At 39.3% G+C, this 18,932-nt stretch overlaps 1 protein-coding gene across 4 annotated transcripts in view; it reads left to right on the top strand.

The window, feature by feature from the left end:
• Positions 1-18,932, top strand: part of SIL1 (SIL1 nucleotide exchange factor) — a 238,163-nt gene that overhangs the window by 178,042 nt on the left and 41,189 nt on the right. The window lies entirely within an intron of this gene.

Below are 18,932 nucleotides of genomic sequence, written 5' to 3'. Positions count from 1 at the left end.
TTTTCTATCTTAATCTTGCTGTTTCTCTATTGCATAACATAGAACACAGCATTGAGTGCTAAAAAATAATTATTTAATGAATAAATGAAGAAACAAAAGAATAAACTGGTACCTAGGAAATGAAATGTTTTTCCACGTAACATATGGGGGCTGAGTGTAGAGTGCTGTTTTTATTATTAATGATATAATAATGGGTGATTCATATACCACTCTTTGACCCTTTAAAATCCAAGGCTATGCAAATGAGCGTGTAGCCACTCCCCGCCCCCTGCAATAAATAGAAGGTTAGAGATTGGGATGAGATCAGACATTACAGATGCCTGTAATGTTCATTTGAACATTGAATAAATTTTGAATAAATGTTCAAATGTGACCCCTAGCACTAGGTCTGACCTCTTGATTCCAGGAGCTAAATTTTCACACTTCTTCAGTAATGGGAGATGCTCAAACCATTTGTATCTAATAAATTGATTAGTACAAATATATTAAACAATAGCTGTAGCTCTTAAAGCTGCATCCAAGGCCTTTTTAAAAAATTTTTTATTGTTTTTATTTTTTTTAAGATTTAAAAAAATTTATTCATCTTTAGAGGGGAAGGGAAGGAGAGAGGGAGAGAAATATCAATGTACGGTTACCTATAGTGCATCCCTGCTGGGAAGTGGCCTGCAACCTAGGCATGTGCCCGGATGGGAATTGAACCACGATCTTTTGGTTCGCAGGCCCATGCTTAATCCACTGAGCTACACCAGCCAGAGCCAAGGTCTTTTTTTTTTTTTATGGCAATTAATAACAAATGGAAAATGAGCTATAAGCCTGACCAGCCACCCTGAGTACTATAGAAACCCAGACTTCACTTTGGGGAGGGAGGCACACCCACTTTGCTTAATTAACTTGTTTCTTTAGCATTAAAAAAAAATCCATCTCTGTGATGGTACTCCTATCTCCCCCACATCCTCTGTGTGGTTGCCTTCAGATTTTTTTGTTTTTGTTTTTGTTGTTATAGTCTGCCTCCTCAGTTTCTTCCTTGCATAACTCCAGCCCGCAAAGTTCTATCCTTTCATCTTCATTGGCGATTGTTGTCTGGACCCCTAAACTGACTCTTTAGTACATCTAATTCTCTATGTATGCCAATTCTTTCCTGTCTCTGCCCCTCACCCCCAAAATGGAAACCTTCTTGCTAATGGAAACTTGTATCTAAATCTATGGTACCAACAGCACCTTATGGAGGGTAAGTCTCATTGTGGCTGCTTAGAGCATCTCAAGGTACAAACTAAATGGCCTAACACAAAAGCTGAAATCATCAAAAACTGGTGGAGGAATGAAGCCACTAAGAGCAGGGTAGCCTTTTATTTTCTCTTCTTTATTGTTTGATTTTTCTTATAATGTGTACTATTGTTTAAGTTTTAATTACAGTTATAAGTAACAAAACAAAACAACTGGGAGACTGCTGTATCTAGCAAATGGTAGTTTACCTCTCCCAAGAAGCATGCTTGGTTTAGAATATCTGAAGATGCTGGATTAAATATTTAAACATTTCCTTAAATGCTCAATTAAGCTGATAACCTGTACAGCCACTACTCTGCGTAACTAAAGGGGAAATTAATGGCATCATATTCTTCATGTGGTGGCCCTGAAAGAGAGTGAGAGAAGTCCTAGAGACAAATATAATGGAATGCACAAATTGTAGGAGAGATGGATTACTGCAACACTGAAACTTAACGCTGTCCTGAGGACGTTTGCCATTCCCTAGTGGCTGAGAGCTTTTGGTTTCAACAGGCTTTGTAACTTGGGGAACAGGAGACAAAGCCTACAGCCTATGCAAGGGAGAATTGGGAAAATGAAAATCTTCCACTCAAAAGGATATATTAAGGTAATTTGGCTTTGAATTTAAGGGAGGAAAATTCCCCAGAAAATTGTTTACCCGGTCGAGTACTGGAGTACATTAGGGCTGGAAAGTAATATTCCTTTTGTGGCCTGAAAATCTCCAACTTGAGAATTTCATCTGAAATGGTCTCAATAAATAATAAACTAGAAAAATGTTTGCAATTTATATTATAGACATAATATTAATGTTCCTAATATATACATATATTTATAAAGAGTACCTAAAAATAGAGAAGAAACCCATTAATAACCCTGTAGAAAAGTGGGCCAGATATACATAGTGTGTAGAATAAAAGAAATAGAAATGGCTTAAGCATGTGAAAAAATACTCAACCTCATTCGTAAGATAAAGACTTATTAAAACTACACTGAAAGACTGTTTCTCACCTAACATATTGGCAGAAGTTCAAAGGTTAATAGCATATTCTTTTGGTTTGTGGTTGCCATGTCCTTTGTATATACCAAGGTATGTTTATAGCAGTCAATTTGAAGTTGATGGTTGCTTAAGTTTGAACACATTCTAAAGTCACAGCCACTTTTCCTCACCCCCGCCATATTTATGCTTTTGTCATTATTTTTTTTACTTCTTTTGTGTATGTGTGTTTGTGTGTATTCCTTAATTTACCATTATAATTACACAAGATCTTTCCATTTTTACTTTTTAACCTTTGCACTGGCTTTATTGTTTGTTGACCCACTGCTTTTATTATTTGTTTGCCTTTGTCATATAGCTTTTTCCTTTGCAGAACTTTCTTGTTCACATTTAAAAAAATTTTTTTTCTTCTTAAAAAGTGGTAAACAATTTTCTGGGGAATTTTCCTCCCTTAAATTCAAAGCCAAATTGTCTTAATATATCCTTTTGAGTGGAAGATTTTCATTTTCCCAATTCTCCCTTGCATAGGCTGTAGGCTTTGTCTCCTGTTTCCCAAGTTACAAAGCCTGTTGAAACCAAAAGCTCTCAGCCACTAGGGAATGGCAATGTTAAAAAGTGGTAATAAACTTCTGCCTTTTCTTATCTGAGTAGTGTTTTATTTCTCCTTCAATTCTAAATGATAGTCGTGCTGCATAGAGTAATCTTGGTTGTAGATCTTTGCTTTTCATCACTTTGAATATTTCATGCCATTCTGTTATGACCTGGAAAATTTCTTATGAAAAATCAGGTGATAGACTTATGGAAGCTCCCTTTTACATAACTAATTGCTTTTCTCTTGCTATTTTAAAGTACTCTCTTTTTAACTTTTGGCATTTTAATTATGATGTATCTTTGTGTGGGACTCTTTGGACTCATTTTGTTTGGGAATCAATGTGTTTCCTGGATCTGTATGTCTATTTCCTTTGCCAGGTTAAAGATGTTTTCAGTCATTATTTCTTTTTTTAAAGTGTATTTTATTGCTTATGCTATTATGGTTGTCCCATTTTTTTCTCCCCTTTATCCTCCTCTACCCTTTATCTCCTTCCCTCCAGCATTACCCCTCACCCCTTAGTTCATGTCCATGGGTCATACATATAAGTTCTTTGGCTTCTCCATTTCCTATACTATTCTTAACCTCTCCCTGTCTATTTTGTACCTACCAATTATGATTCTTATTCCCTGTACCATTTCCCCTATTCTTCCCTCTCTACCTCCCCACCAAAAACCCTCCATGTGATCTCCATCTCTGTGATTCTCTTCCTGTTCTAGTTGTTTGCTTAGTTTTTGTTTTTGTTTTTTAGGTTCAGTTGTTGACAGTTGTGAGTCTATTGTCATTTTGTGATTCATAGTCTTGATCTTCTTTTTCTTAGATAAGTTCCTTTACTATTTCATAGCATAAGGGTTTGGTGATGATGAACTCCTTGAATTGGATCTTATCTGGGAAGCACTTTATCTGTCCTTCCATTCTAAATGATAGCTTTGCTGAATAGAGCAATCTTGGGTATAGGTCCTTGCCTTTCATGACCTGGAATACTTCTTTCCAGCCCCTTCTTGCTTGTAAGGTTTCTTTTGAGAAATCAACTAAAAAAAAATAGTCTTATGGAACTCATTTGTAGGTAACTGTTTCCTTTTCTCTTGCTCTTTTGAAGATCCTCTCCTTATCTTTAATCTTGGGTAATTTAAATATGAAGTGTCTTGGTGTGTTCCTCTTTGGGTCTAACTTACTTGGGACCTCTGAAATTCCTGGACTTGTATGACTATTTCCTTTGCCAGATTGGAGAAGTTTTCTTTCATTATTTTTTCAAATATGTTTCAATTTCTTGGTTGTCTTCTTATCCTCTGGCACTCCTATGATTTGGATATTAGAACATTTAAAGTTGGCCAAGAGGTTCCTAAGCCTCTCCTCATTTTTTCCAATTCTTGTTTCTTCATTCTGTTCTGGTTGAATGTTTATTTCTTTCTTTTGTTCTAAGTCATTGATCTGTGTCCTGGTTTCCTTCCTTTCCTTTCCTTGTTGGGTCCCTGTATATTTTTCTTTATTTCACTTTGTGTAGCCTTCACTTTTTCCTCTACTTTGCATCTGTACTCAGTCATTTCTGTGAATGTCCTATTTGCTAGTATTTTGAACTCTGCATATGATAGTTTGACTATATTCTAATTGCTTAGTTCTTTTTTTTGAGTTTTGATCTATTCTTTCATTAGGGCCATATTTCTTTGTCTTGGTGCACCTGTTATGTTGTAAAGGGTTAGGTATTCACCAAGGTGGGGCAACCTACTTCGCTACATTGTGGCACTGTATATGGTTGAGGGGTCAGAGAAGGAACAATGTCACTTGCTAGCTTACTTGGCTCTTACCCCAGTTTCAGTCTCTTTGCCTGCTACCCACAAGCAAATTGGGCCCATCTGGTTCTGATTTACAGGTGGGTGGGCTTGTGTACCATTCTAGGACCCTATGGGCCCCTCCAATAGATTCTCCTATGAGACTGGCAGTTTCTCCTGACACTGAAACCCCCACAGGTTTTTACAGCCAGAGGTTTTGAAGCTTTCTTTTCCCTGCATTGGAACCCTAGGTTACACAGTCTGTCTTCCTCTCCAGTTGTTCCTTCTGGTTTATCTGCATGAGAATGTAGGACAGCCCAGTCCACCAGCTGCCACGTTGCCATGCGTACTCTCCACCCTGGCTGCCTGTTGACACCCCTCTTACCAGTCTGAATGAATGTTTCCTCTTTAATTCATTGGGTGTAAGACTTCCATACAGTTTGATTTTCTGGCAGTTCGGGTTGTATTTTGTTTTTAAGTAGGTTGTTACCCTTCCTTTGGTTGTGCGAGGAAGCAAACTGTATCTACCTATGCCTCCATCTTGACCAGAAGAGATCTGTCATTATTTCTTTAAATAGGTTTTCATTCCCTTGCTCCCTCTTTTCTCCTCTGGTACCCCCTATAATTCAAACGTTGGTGTGTTTGCTGTTGTATTAGAAGTCCCTTAACCTGTTCTTATTTTTAATTCTTTTTTTCTTTTTGATGTTCTGATTGGGTGTTTTCCACCTACCTTGTCTTCTACATTGCTAATTTGATCCTCTGCTTCTTCTACTCTGCTGCTGATTGCCTCTGATATTCATTCAGGTATTGTATTCTTTATTTCTGACTCATCCTTTTTTATGTTTTCTATCTCTTTGTTGAAGTTTTGAGTTTATCTATTCTTCCCCTAAGTTCATTGAACATCCTTATAACCAGTGTTTTGAACTTTCTATCTGGTAGATTCCTTGTCTCCATTTCATTTAGTTCTTTTTCTGGAGTTTTATTCTGTTACTACATTTGAGTCCTGTATTGTTGTCTCTTCATTTTGATTGGCTTATTGTGTTTGTTTTTATATATTAGATAGACCTGCTCTGTTGGCAGAGTGGCCTTATGTAGTAGGTGGCCTGTGAGGACTGATGGTGCAGTTCCCCTGTTCACCCCGGCCCCTGTTCCAGGAGCGTCCATTGTGTAGGCTGTGAGTACCCTCCTGCTGTAGTTGAGCCTTGATTGCTGTTGACACATCAGTGGGTAGGAATGACTCTCAGACTGACTGGCTATGAGGGCTGGCCATGACTACAGTGGACAAGCTGTTGCATGGGGATGGATCTCATGGAACAGGAGTTGCTTTAGCCAGGCTGTGGTGCCAGCCAAGTCTGTCCTTTGGGTGTGTCATTTGGGGATCTGGTTGGATAGTGCTCTGGTGTGGTGTGATGCCAGCCACTGAGTGTATTGGTTCTGGAGCTCTTGGGAGGGGCTGCAGTGCAGGCCAAGGTCAGCCACCATTTGCACCTGGCTTGGGGCCACTTGATGGGACCTACAAAGTGATTTGTGGTTGATTGCCACTTGTGCTGGACTTTGGGCAGCTTGGCAAGACCTACAGGCCACACCAAGGCCAGCCACGGCTTGGTGTTTGTGGACCTTGGAGAGATTTTAGGAAAGTCCACAGTGCAAGCTAAGATAGGAGGTTTATGTGAAAAAGCCCCTGGGAGCGGCTCTGACAGACACATGGGTTGTGTGGAGCTGGGTCTCAGAGAATCACCAGGGCAGGGTGAACAGTGTTTTCCAGATTGGTGAAGAGCTCAGATTCAGCACCACCTGCACCTGCCAGCTGGGTTGAAAAAAGGGTTCAACAAAGAGCCACGGCATCTGCCAACACTTTGGTCACTGGGGAGAGTTGTTCTGACCCCTGCCCTTACAGCTGTCTCCCTGAAGCTGGTCAATTCAGTTTTTCCCCATGTGTCACTGGCGCTTTTCAAGCTGCTGCCCCTGTACTGGAGCCCAGAGTGAGTGAGTTTGTTAACAAGTGAGTGTGTGTGTGGGCCCCTCAAGAGGAACACCTGGGACTCCAGGAGCCCTCTGTTTCCCTTGGATACAAAACCTACTGGTCTTTATAGACAGATGTTATGGGGACTCCTCTACCTGGCACTGTTGTCCCAGGTGTGGAGCCCAATGTAAGGCTGGGACCCCTTGCTCTTCAGGGGGAACCTCCACAGCTGAAATGTCCTCCCTGATGCTTAATTGCTACACTATGGGTTTGGGACCTTCCCTTTTCTCATCTCCGCCTCTCGTACCAGTCTTCTCCTCACTTCCTCTTTATATTCTTAGTTATAGGACTTCTGTTCAACTTCAGGAGGTCCTCAATGATGGTGGTTTTATAATTTAGTTGAAATTTTGATGTGATTGCGGGAGGAGGCAAGTACAATGTTACCTACTCTACCGTCTTGATTGGAAGATAATGTAGAATATTTCTATTGTAATATATTGTTAACAAAAGAAGAAGGTAAAGTACAAATGACTGCTGTTAATCATGTATATTGCTTATATTTTAAAAAATAGATAAAAGGTAACTATAGAGAGTGGGGCTTGGCAATCATGTGGATATTTTATATAATTTAAAAATTCAATTAAAATGTAAAAAATTCATTAAAATTGGGAGAGCAAAATGAAACATTTGAATCAGTAGAATTGGGGGGGCATAATCACACATGGAGAAACATTTTGTGTGATTTTACAACCCAGTACTTTGACTATCCATCGTGATTGGGATATATTCTAAAGTAAAAAAAAAAAAAAACAAAAACCTGCAAAACTTTTCAGAAGTCTTGCTTTTGATGAGTGTTCATGTTGTTATTCTGAGACTGTTGTATGTATTGTGGGGTAAAGCAGATGAGTGATTATTCTGGTTTCTCTAAGAATCAGGATTTTCAGATGACAGAAGGGGTGGTACTGATGTAAAGTTGGAGACAGGGTAAAATCCCCCTTAGTTCCGAGTTTTGAATTAAACAAAGAATTCATATGAACTCAATGATAATTTTTTGCATTTTAAAAGTGTGCTTTTTAGCTTTATCCACTGAAAGGATCTGGACAAAAAGATAAACCTAATAACAATAATCAACTCTGACTCCCAGACTGTATTTTCTAAATACCATTTCCCTCTAAAATAGCATTTTTCACTAAAGGGAACTTCGTTTTCTGTGAAAAATGGCTGGTTTCAAGTATGGAATAAGACATGTGCAAAATGATCCTGCATACCAAGGAATCTCTTAAAGATTATGAGGGTCTTGGGTAAAGGACTCAGGGCTCAACCTGAAAAGATTCCCATTGGACATAGACGGGACACTTCAAGTTTCTAGAATGGTAATAACTGTGGTGAATAGAAGCAAACCAAATATGTTTAAACTCTCAAGTTCAGCATGATACTAAAAAAATTCAACCTACCTCATTGGTCATCTTTGAAGGGTACTAGGAAGAGAACCAGTTAATAATAAAAAATAGCAAATAAATAGAAAAAATAAAGCATTTATCCTACTTTTCCAATATGAATGGGATATTGGTGTACTCAGTAGTTAATGTGGGGAAGTTTATAGAGAAATTCCAGCCAAAAAAACCACCCACAAATAAACAAAAAAAGAGTGATGGAATTAGAATATCATCATTTTGTAATCTTTAATGAAATAATGGATCTTGGTAATAATTGTCAATGGTTCCTAACATCACAAAAAGGAATTCTAATAAAACATTTTATGCTTTGTAGTGGACGATGTGCATATCTAGTTATCCCTTCAGAACCAAGGCATTTATTCCCCCAGGTCTGGTAGTGTTAGCTACAGAAGGCCCTTGGTACAATTTCCAAGACTTAATCTAGAAGGGAGCTTCCTTCCCCAAGGTTATGGCCCTTTTCTGGGGGTAGCCTTCTTCCAGTGACATAATACAGGGGTTCAAAGGGCCTCTACTCTTGCCTCAAAGGAGACAAACCTGAAAGACCATCCTAGCTCCAGAACTCCCTCTGGGATTAGCAGAGCGCTCTCTTGCGATTGCATCACAGCTGAACTTCTCCCGTTGTCTAATCCACTTCCCTCCTCCCTCACAGATATTGTTCCCAAGAGTACTCCCCAGTAAAGCTCCTGCCCACAAATCTTTAGAGTGTTTCCTAGGGAACCTGACTCTGACATACCATGGGATAGAAGCACACACCACCACCCATGAAGTCCTCTTGATAGAAAATCAAATATGAATCTGATCAAGATCCAACGTGTAGTTTAAAGGAAGTACTAGAGACAGGACGTATGTTAACCATATAATGGACCGGTAATCAGCAAAGTCCAAATCAGACTGTTGGAAACTGTAGAACTCCTGGTTTTTTCAACAACTAAATTCCAAGGAAAATGGAGAGAATAAAACCCATAAATTAAAAGATACTTAAGTATCAACTAATTACACTTATACTATATATAGATCTTGACTATATATAGTGTAAGTGTAATATATAGATCTTTATTAGCAGTCTATTGAAAATATGAGATAATTGGGGCCATTTAAACAATTATTTGGCATTTGTTAATATTGAGTTATTGTTAAAATAAATTTTTAATGTGAAATGATATTATAATTGTTTTTTAAAAAAGAGAGTCCTTTTAGAGAAATATACTGAAGAATTTATAGGTAAGATGCTGCAATCTCTGAGTTTTGCATTATACTTGTATCTAGAAGAAATGGGCAAGTGAGTAGGTTGGAGTACACATGACATGGGACTGGCCTTCACTTAATAATTTTTTAAAAAATATATTTTATTGATTATGCTATTACAGTTGCCCCATTTCCCCCCCTTCATTCCCTTCCACCCTGCACACCCTCTCCTAGCCACATTTCCCCCTTTAGTTCATGTCCATGTGTCTTAAGTTCTTTAGCTTCTACATTTCCCATACTATTCTTGCCCTCCCCCTGTCTATTTTCTACCTACCATCTATGCTACTTACTGTCTGTGCCTCTTCCCCCTCTCTCCTCCTCCCAGTCCCCTGTTGCTAATCCTCCTTGTGATCTCCATTTCTGTGATTCTTTTCTTGTTTTAGTTGTTTTCTTAGTTTGTTTTTGTTTTAGCTGTAGTTGTTAATGATTTTGAGTTTGCTGTCATTTTACTATACACGGTTTTTATCTTCTTTTTCTTAGATAAATCCCTTTGACATTTCATGTAATAAGGGCTTGGTGATGATGAACTCCTTGAGCTTGACCTTATCTGCGAAGCACTTTATCTGCCCTTCCATTCTAAATGATAGCTTTGCTGGATAGAACAATCTTGGATGTAGGTGCTTACCTTTTATGACTTGGAATACTTCTTTCCAGCCCCTTCTTGCCTCTAAGGTTTCTTTTGAGAAATCAGCTGACAGTCTGATGGGAACTCTTTTATAGGTGACTATCCCCTTATCTCTTGCTGTTTCTAGGATTCTCTCCTTCATTTTAATCTTGGGTAATGTAATTCTGATGTGCCTTGGTGTGTTCCTCCTTGGGTCCCACTTCTTTGGGACTCTCTCAGCTTCTTGGATTTCCTGGAAGTCTGTTTCCGTTGCCAGATTGGGGAAGTTCTCCTTTATTATTTGTTCCAATAAGTTTTCCACTTGTTGCTCTTCCTCCTTCTTCTTCTGGTACTCCTGTAATTCAGATGTTGGAGTGTTTAAAGGTGTCCTGGCAGTTCCTAAGCCTCTCCTCATTTTTTTGAGTTCTTGTTTCTTCATTCTTTTCTGTTTGGTTGGTTGATTCTTCTTTCTGGTCCACTCGATTTATTTGAGTCCCAGTTTCCTTTCCATCACTATTGGTTCCCTGTGTATTTTCCTTCGTTTCACTTAGCAAAGCCTTCAGTTTTTTATCTAATTTGCAACCAAATTTAACCAATTCTGTGAGCATCCTGGTCATCAGTGCTTTGAACTGTGCATCTGATAGGTTGGCTGTCTCTTCATCGCTTAGTTGTATTTGTTCTGGGACTTTGATCTGTTCTTCTCTTTGGGCCATTTTTTTGTCTTGTTGTGCCTGTTACATATGATGGGCAGAGCCTTAGGTGTTCACCAGAGTGGGGCAACCAAGTGGCTGGGTTGTGACGCTGTATGTGGGGGAGGGGTCTGAGAGGGAACAATGGCACTTGCTCCGCTCTGTTGATTTCAGTCACCTCCACAGCTTCCCCCAAGCAAACTGGGCCCTTCTGTTCCTGATTCCCATGTGGGTGGTTTTGTGTACTTTCTAGGACCCTGTGGGTCTCTCTGACGAATTCACCTGTGCAACTGGGAGCCTCTCCTGGCACCTCTACCCTGATAGGTGTTTTCAGTTGGTGTTTTGAGGCTTTATTTCCTGGTGCTGGGACTCTGGGTTGTGCAGTCTGTTTTGCTCCCCAGTTTTGCCTGGTTTATCTGTGTGTGAATATGGGAGCACCTTGCACATAGTGCCTTGCTTCACAATCACCGCCCCGCTGGGTCTGCCAGCCACTACCTGTGCTTTCCCTATGCTGCCATCTTGTGCGCCCGGGGTGCCTTTTGCACCCGGTGTCACCACTTCCTGTTCCGTGACCCCTCTCCGTCCAGCCGCCCGACTCTGCCCTACTTACCAGTCTGGATGAATATGTCCATTTTAACTCCTTGGTTGTCCGACTTCCATACAGTTCAATTTTCTGTCAGTTCTGATTGTTATTTCATTTCTAAATTGTTGTTGCCCTTATTTTGGTTGTGTGAGGAGGCACAGTGTGCTGGAAGTTTTGACTTCATAATTTTTAAAGATGAGTGACAGACCCATGGAAGATTATTATTCCATCTCTCTTAGTCTATAGATTAAACTTTACATAAGAAAAAATTTAATGTAGTTCCAAATTGACAGAATTTCCAGGTTACTGGCAGAAAGAAATATAAATCCTGTTTGGAGGAGCACATCTTAAATCCAGGCCTGAAGGCATCTCCAAAGAAAAAATTTCCAATGATCATGAGCTCGCAGTCAAACCACCACAAGCACACACAAAAAATACAACATCATGAATGAAAGACAGCAGCAACTATAATCAGACCTGCAAAGCTACAGGTAGTAAAATTCTAAGGGGACAAAATATAAAATAATTCTGTCAATGTTTGAAGTAAGAGATTTTATTAAAAGTATGAGCAAAGCATAATAGATGATCAAAAATGAGTGTACTGGAAGATTTGTAAGAGACTTATTGAATATCTAGAAGTGAAAAATATAATAATTGCACATTAGCAATTCAGTAGATCAGTTAAACAACTGGTCAGACACAATTACACAGTGCAACATAGAAAACAATACTGAAAAATGAAAAAGAGGTTAAGAGACAGAGAGAGTAGAATGTAAAGGTCTAAATGAGATCCAGAAGAGAAAGAGAATGTGGGAGAGGCTATTATAAAGAGGTTTGGTGGATACTTTTCTAAAATTTATGAAAGACATGAATTCTGATTCAGGAATCCCACCAAACCCCAAGCAGAATGATTAAGAAGAAAGACATGTCTATAGACATAGTGAAGCTGTGGAAAGGTGGGTACAAAAACATCTAGAAAGATATTTTTGATAGATTAGCCACAAAGTGCCAAGAATGGTACTTGGCAGAAAGAAGGAAAACATCTTTGCTATTGATATTCTTAGCCTAGTTTCTTGGCCTGACAACTAGAGTCTGGTATGATTTTCATTAGTTCTAGACAGTACTTGCCACCATGATTCCATCTCCTGACACTTCTTTTTTGGTTCCATGTGTATCCCATGGAAGAAAGCACCATGCGCCACAGAGTTGGAGGTACTCCCTATCTGCTGGGTTTCTCCAGTGCATACTTGTGGCTGAAGCTATTGGAAGGAGGATAATTCATCTTTTTGAGGAAAGAAAAGAGTAGAACTATAGAATCTAGTAAAGACGCAGCCAGCATGAGCTTTTCTGTTTCGTTCCTACTTTCTTCTTACCGCCTGCTAGGCCTCAGTGTCTCTCTTCCTGTTTTCATTTTTTAATGTATTACTACTGGTTTTTCAGAGTATACACTTGCTCATCATAATGCTTAAGTGACATGGGAGAGACTGACTTCCCGCATGACAGTGTGAGGAGCTTTGCTGACCCAGTGAAACTAGTGAAAATTATTATTATTTTAAAAGAATTAAAGCCTCTGGAAATGGTCCTAAGTGGAAACATAAAATAGACACCTATTCAAGGAAGTCTAGAAAAATTCACTAGCAGAGTAAGAGTCTGTGTTATTTGAACCAAGACAGCACCTTCCTTCCCCACTTCCAGCTCATTGAGGTAGAGACCCCACTCTAAATTGCTGTCGCATAGAACATGGGACTCCAGACTCCCTCTACCCCCAGTCTCATGTGGAAGGCTTTCTTCCCTGAAGGAGGCGAACTTTCGCTTTTCTCATCTTTCCCTGAGCTTCTTGTTGCTGAGTGAGTGGGTGAGTGCGTTCCAGATTGGCAGCTCTCCTTCTACCCATACCCCACTTGTGGAATGGAGGCTGTACATTGGGTGTGGAGCACTTCAACACCCAAGGCTTGGGTGGGGGGCCCTGATTGCCCTTGACCTGGCTCGTGAGGCAGTTAGTGGTTGCATGCTGGGGGACCTGTGAGTGCTGTCATCCAACCCACTGAGCACTCAATTCCTAGAATCCTGATGTCACTCAGAGAGAAGCTTTTTGTTGTCTCAACTCCTAGCCTCCAGCAGCCCCAGCTCAGAGATTTTGCCCAGGGGAGATGCAAGGTCATAAAACATAGCTCCTAATCTCTTACCAGTGGAACTGACTTTATTAACGGAGTATGCAGAAGCTCAAACCTAAGCCCATTCTCAAGAATAGTGGTGGTTGTGGTTATAGCAACTAGAAGGAAATTAATAAATTTAACAAAGGTGTAGCCTAGACTATCTGCCAGCTAGTTTGCAGGAGGGACCTGGGTCAGAACAAATTTCATACAGGGACCTCAGAAACTAGCCCTTCTAATGAACTATGTGTTGACTGAATTCGTTTTGTAGAACAGCTAATATCCCAGAGTGCTGTTGAAAATAGTAGAGCTCATTCTATTTTAGGGATTAACCTTTAGTGTTGCAAACATTTTTTCCACTATTTTTTTCCTTTCAACCTTCAATATGGCACTTTCTTATATGGAAGTTAGTAATGTTTATTTAGACAAAATTGTTAATCTGTTATTTCATGGTTTCTGTTTTGTATGATATACTTAGTGAAGCCTTTTCAACGTCAAGAGTATATAAATGTTTCTTATTCTTATTATTATTTCAAAAATATGAAATATTTTGCCCTGTCCAGATGGCTCAGTTGGCTGGAGTGCCCTCCAGTACACCAAAAGTCTGCAGATTTGATTCCCGGTCAAGGCACCTACCTTAGGTTGTGGGTTTGATCCCTGGTCCGGGTGCATACAGAAGGCAACCTATCTATGTTTTCTCTTTTCCTCTCTAAAATCAATAAGCATTTTCTTGGGTGAGGATTAAAAAATATGTTGAAATATAAATTCATGGAGTATTTCAAACACACAGAAAAATTTAGAGTATTTTGTACTCATTACCCACATTTAATAAACTAAAATTTGCTCTATTTGCCTCAGATTTTTAAAAGACATAATATATTAGATACAGTTGAAGATCTTACATAATCCTTTCGAATTCAATTTCCTTTCTTCTCCCACAGAAGGAGAGAAAATACACTGTTCTGAATTCTGGGTGTGCTATATCTATTTTTAATAATTTACCATATGTGTCTGTCTTCATAGTAAAAATGTGTGTATATATGTATGTATGTATTTTAGTTTCTGCCAGTATGATGAATACGAAACACTGTCTCATTCTTCTTTTTAGTCCACTCTTCCCTGACGACTGTTGGAGGCTAAGTATCCTTCACCCCTCCATAATTGACATCGTACTGTACATATTGCTCAGAAATTTTCTCCCTTTCTCCCATTCTCCTTGTTTGTCTTCCTTTTCCTTAATTTCTTTGGTTAAGTGCATTTTCGTATGTTTTCGTGTCATCAGGGCTGCTGCTTTAAAAATCACTTCTTCTTATCTTTTGTCCATTTTTCTATTGTCTCTTATTTGCTTAGTAGGCATTTTTATATATTATATGTTCTGTTATATTTACATATAGCATACATATTTTTTGATATATATAGTCTGGATACTTACCTTTTGTCAATTGTGTGCATAGCAAATATCTTTGGGTATGTGGTTGTTCATCCAACATTACATATGTTGCCTTTTGTTATACATGTCTTAAAGTATGTTTATAAAATCAAAATTATCAATCTTTTTATTTATAGTTTATTCATGTTTTTTTTTTAAATCCTCACCTGAGTATTATGTTTATGGATTTTTTAGAGAGGGAGGCAGGGAAAGAGAGAGAGAGAAACATTGATCCATTGCCTCCCTCCTGTATGTGCCCCGACCAGGGATCAAACCGGTAACCCAGGTGTGTGCCCTGACCTGGAAGCGGACCCACAACCTTGTGGTGTGTGGGACGATGCTCCAACCCAGTGGGCTGTTGGGAGCCACCTGGCCAGGGCTGTTGTCTTCATGTTTTAAGAAATTCTTCCTTGTCTTGGAGTTATAAAGGTATTGTCTTTTAAGAATATAAAGATTTAACACTTAGATTTTTATTCTAAAATTTATTTTTCTATGCTTCGATATATAAATTTAATTTTAGTTTTTACCATGTGGCTAACTGGTTTTCTTGGCACCTTGTAGTTTGTAGTCTATCTTTTCCCCAGTGAATTACAATGGTTCTTTTACCATGTACTGAGTTCCCTTATTTATATGGTTGTATTCTGATCCATCGATGTCTTTTTTTAATCCTTGCGCCAATCTCATATTGTTTCAATTACTGTAGTTTTATAAGTTTTTATATCAGATAAAAATAAATCCTTTTTTCTTTTATAAAATTGCCTTGGATATATCTGGCCCTTTAACCTTCCATATAGACTTTAAGCACGCTTTGTCAGGGTACACAAAATCTCTGGATATTTCAGTAGAGTTGTAGTAAATTTATAAGTTAATTTGTAAGAAATAACATATTTACAAAATTATTCCCACCCATGAACATGGCATATCTTTTCAGTTAGATATTTTTAAATCTTTCAATAAAGGCTCATATTTTCTTCATATAAGTATTGAATCTTTGTTGTTATTTTTAAGTGTGTTTTTGTTATCTTTAAGAATTTGTTATTGCAAATAGGATCCTTTTCAAGTTTTCATTTTTTTTATTTGTTATAGTGGTGTGTGATTTTGTATCTAACAAATTTATTGCTTTTAATAGTTAATTTTTTCTTGGATGTTCTCTCTAAACAGTCGAATCACATAAAAGCAACAACAATTTATTTCTTTTTAATCTTTATCTCTCAATTGTCTTTTTCTTATTACATTGTCTAGTACCTTACCTCCGGTGCTTATTAGAACACTGGTAGCAGGCCTTCCTGCCCTGCTCCTGTCTTCAAAGAGAGTGCTGCCACTTAAATTGCCTCAGTCTCCGTTCTTTTTAGAAATATGCTTTATTGATTATGCTATTACGGTTGTCCTAGTTTTCCCCCCATTATCCCCCTCTACCTGGTACAGTTTCCATTCTTCCTGGGATTGTTGGCTAATATTTTGTTTCTACCTTATTCTTAACCAACTTCATAAGTTATTCAGCTTTATCATAATTGATGCTAATATTTGTACATATCAGTATGGTTACTAATTTCTTTGCCAACTTTTTCTTTTGGGGGCTCAGTTTCCTCTAGTTATCCTTTCAGCAAAAGTCTGGAGTGGTCAACTTTCTTAATTTTTCCTGATGCTGTCATTTTTCTCTGCCTCTTGAATATCTAATTATATCTAGTTATCCTTCTGATATCTGTTGTCTATTTTGTTGAGATTTGAAAAGATAATCTGAGAAAATACCGGTGACTCAGTTTCTTTTCTGTAGATTTGGCAAGACTTGAAGAGCATAGTGTACTAGGGAGGAGTGTACTAACCTGGGCCAGGTACAGTGTGGGTACGAGAAAGGCTGGTTGTGGAAAAGGAGCCTGCTAGGAGCAGGGGCCTCACATATATTGTCTTACTTAATCTTTGCAATAACTCTTGGGGTGAGTAACAGCATTCTGGCTTTATGGAAGAGGGTACTTGTCCAAGGGCACTCAGATAATTTGTGGGAAGGTTATTAAACCCAGAGTTTTAATGTCAAAGCCCATGTACTTTCTATAGTTTGGAAAGTCAACAGACTCCCACAGCAAGGGCCATGCCTCTAAGTGTCTCAAGTAGGGACTGTAGTCTTTTTCTTCATCATTTACATAAGCTCTTGACTTTTATATTTTGAGGTTGCACTAAATGAGATGGGGGGTGGAGAGGTAGGATTTATGAAAAAGTCTCCTTATTCAGGCCAGCTCCCATACACAATAGTCTGAGAGGTAGTCAGGAGATAAAGTGGTAAAACTTTGCTCTGTCCCTTTCTTTCCTTCCATGGTCCACGTATACATTAGGGAGGTGTCTAATGGGCATTGACTGAATTGAGCCTCTTTAGGAATTTCATGCCTACAGGCTTCTGCCTATTGGCAATGAACCCTGACCAATCTTTTCAGAAATAGGCCTGGTCAGACTGGGCAAGCATGTTTTAGACTCTGCTGCTCTGGTTTGTTTTTCCTATGAAATTTAAGTCACAAGGTAATAGATAGGGAAACTTGTTTTGTTGTACTTCCTCATTTCTCCCTTTCATCAAGTGTTTGACTATTTCATTTATTGAATTCTGATCAGTTAGAAGTTTTCTGTCCCAGCGTTTCTTCTGCTGGTAACAGTAGTCTTTTTTTTTTTTTTTTTTTAAGAGGAGCATCCATAAAGGGTAGGAGGAGGGCAGGTGCGGAAAGAGGTCAGGAAATACCAACCCTGTCCCGCTCTGATGACAGCCATGCTTTGCAGCCTGTGCTGCTTGTTCTGGGTAGAGTCCGTAGGAGGGAGTCTCAAGGCTCTTTCAGGAAGTTGGCTACATCCCATTATCTCAGAATGCCGGTGAAATGTTTAACGAACTGCGCTGGGTAAAAGGCTGTCATACGGCTGTGGAAGAGAAGGATTTCCTTGTATTAGACAATTCATAATCCCTTTGTTTCAGAGAAATCTCTGAGACTGACTTCCCAGGCTGCCTCCCAGCCCCCATTGCATTTCATTTGCCTATACAAACTTGAGGTTTAAAGCTAATTTATTTTTATCTCATTTCAGCTTTTATACTGCATTTAATCAGTTGCTTTGGTCCCACAGTTACTTCAGGCAGGCTTGCCCGGAAAGGATTATAGCTGGGCCCTGGTGCCCCAGCCTCATCCAGAGCATCTGGCCAATATACCAGAATGCAGAATGTCTCAGGCTTCCTGCTCTCTTTGACTGGCAAGCACAGGGAAATTTAGGCTATTATGGAGCCTTCCCTTTGTAGAACACCCAGAAAATAGGAATGATAAAGGGGGATGAAGGCTCTTTTAAAAAGGCAGCTGGAAAGTGTATGAAAAATAAAATGCAAGCCACCTGCCCAAATCCCAGGAGTCCTCCCCGTGTTACTTGTGGTTAGACCATTTAAGTTTTCATGGCAAGGAGTTGAGGATAAAGGCTGCCCCAGTAGGGTTTCCGGTTAATCTTAAACTGGGATTTCTTGGGGCATCCTGAGATACTTTACCTCACAGTGGTCACTCTGGTACCTCCATTCTGAAGGGGTGTTTTTTTACAATTCTCATTGTCTTGGTGGAAAACTCATTGGGGTAAGTTTATATCTACATTGGGGTGGGCACTAAGATTCAAAGAGAAGCAAAGGCCAAGCAGAAAGTGGGCCCAGTAGTAAACTTACTGGGCAGTTCTTAGCCAGAAAGAAGACAAGAAGAGGCAAGCCCCAATACATACCTGTGGTATTTAACACAAATTCCCTGTTGCCCGGATGCTTTTGCCAGAGAGCTATGGATGGTGATGAGTAGTTGAATGGAAAGGAGCCTCAAATCCCCATCAGTGCCTCTGTCGAAGTGATTTGTTCAACACCACAGAGCCAGCTAGCTGGCAGCCAGCATGAGAAGATGAGTCAGAAGCTCTGGTTTTTCAGGCCAAGATATGGCCTTCAGGTAGCATCTCCTGCCCAGTCAGAGACCTACTGGGATCTGGAACAACATGTTCCTACCAAATTCAGATAAAGCCCCTTCCCCAGCCCTGTAACATAAAATGGACTTTGCAGTTTCACCTTTTGCAAAGGTGAAAAGCTGTAGGAGGGCGTACCAAGCTAGATGATACCTTGGTGCTGGGTGTCTTATACAAATTTGGGGCAAATTTGTCTTAATTTGGGGCAATGGCTGTCTTATACAAATTTGCTCAGCCTTCCCACCC

Source organism: Sturnira hondurensis, unplaced genomic scaffold (genome assembly GCF_014824575.4).
Source record: "Sturnira hondurensis isolate 20B ecotype Veracruz unplaced genomic scaffold, ASM1482457v3 Scaffold0001120, whole genome shotgun sequence".
NCBI classification, from domain to species: domain Eukaryota; kingdom Metazoa; phylum Chordata; class Mammalia; order Chiroptera; family Phyllostomidae; genus Sturnira; species Sturnira hondurensis.
The sequence above is the reverse complement of the archived record's forward strand: the minus strand, read 5'-3'. Positions and strand labels throughout refer to the sequence as shown.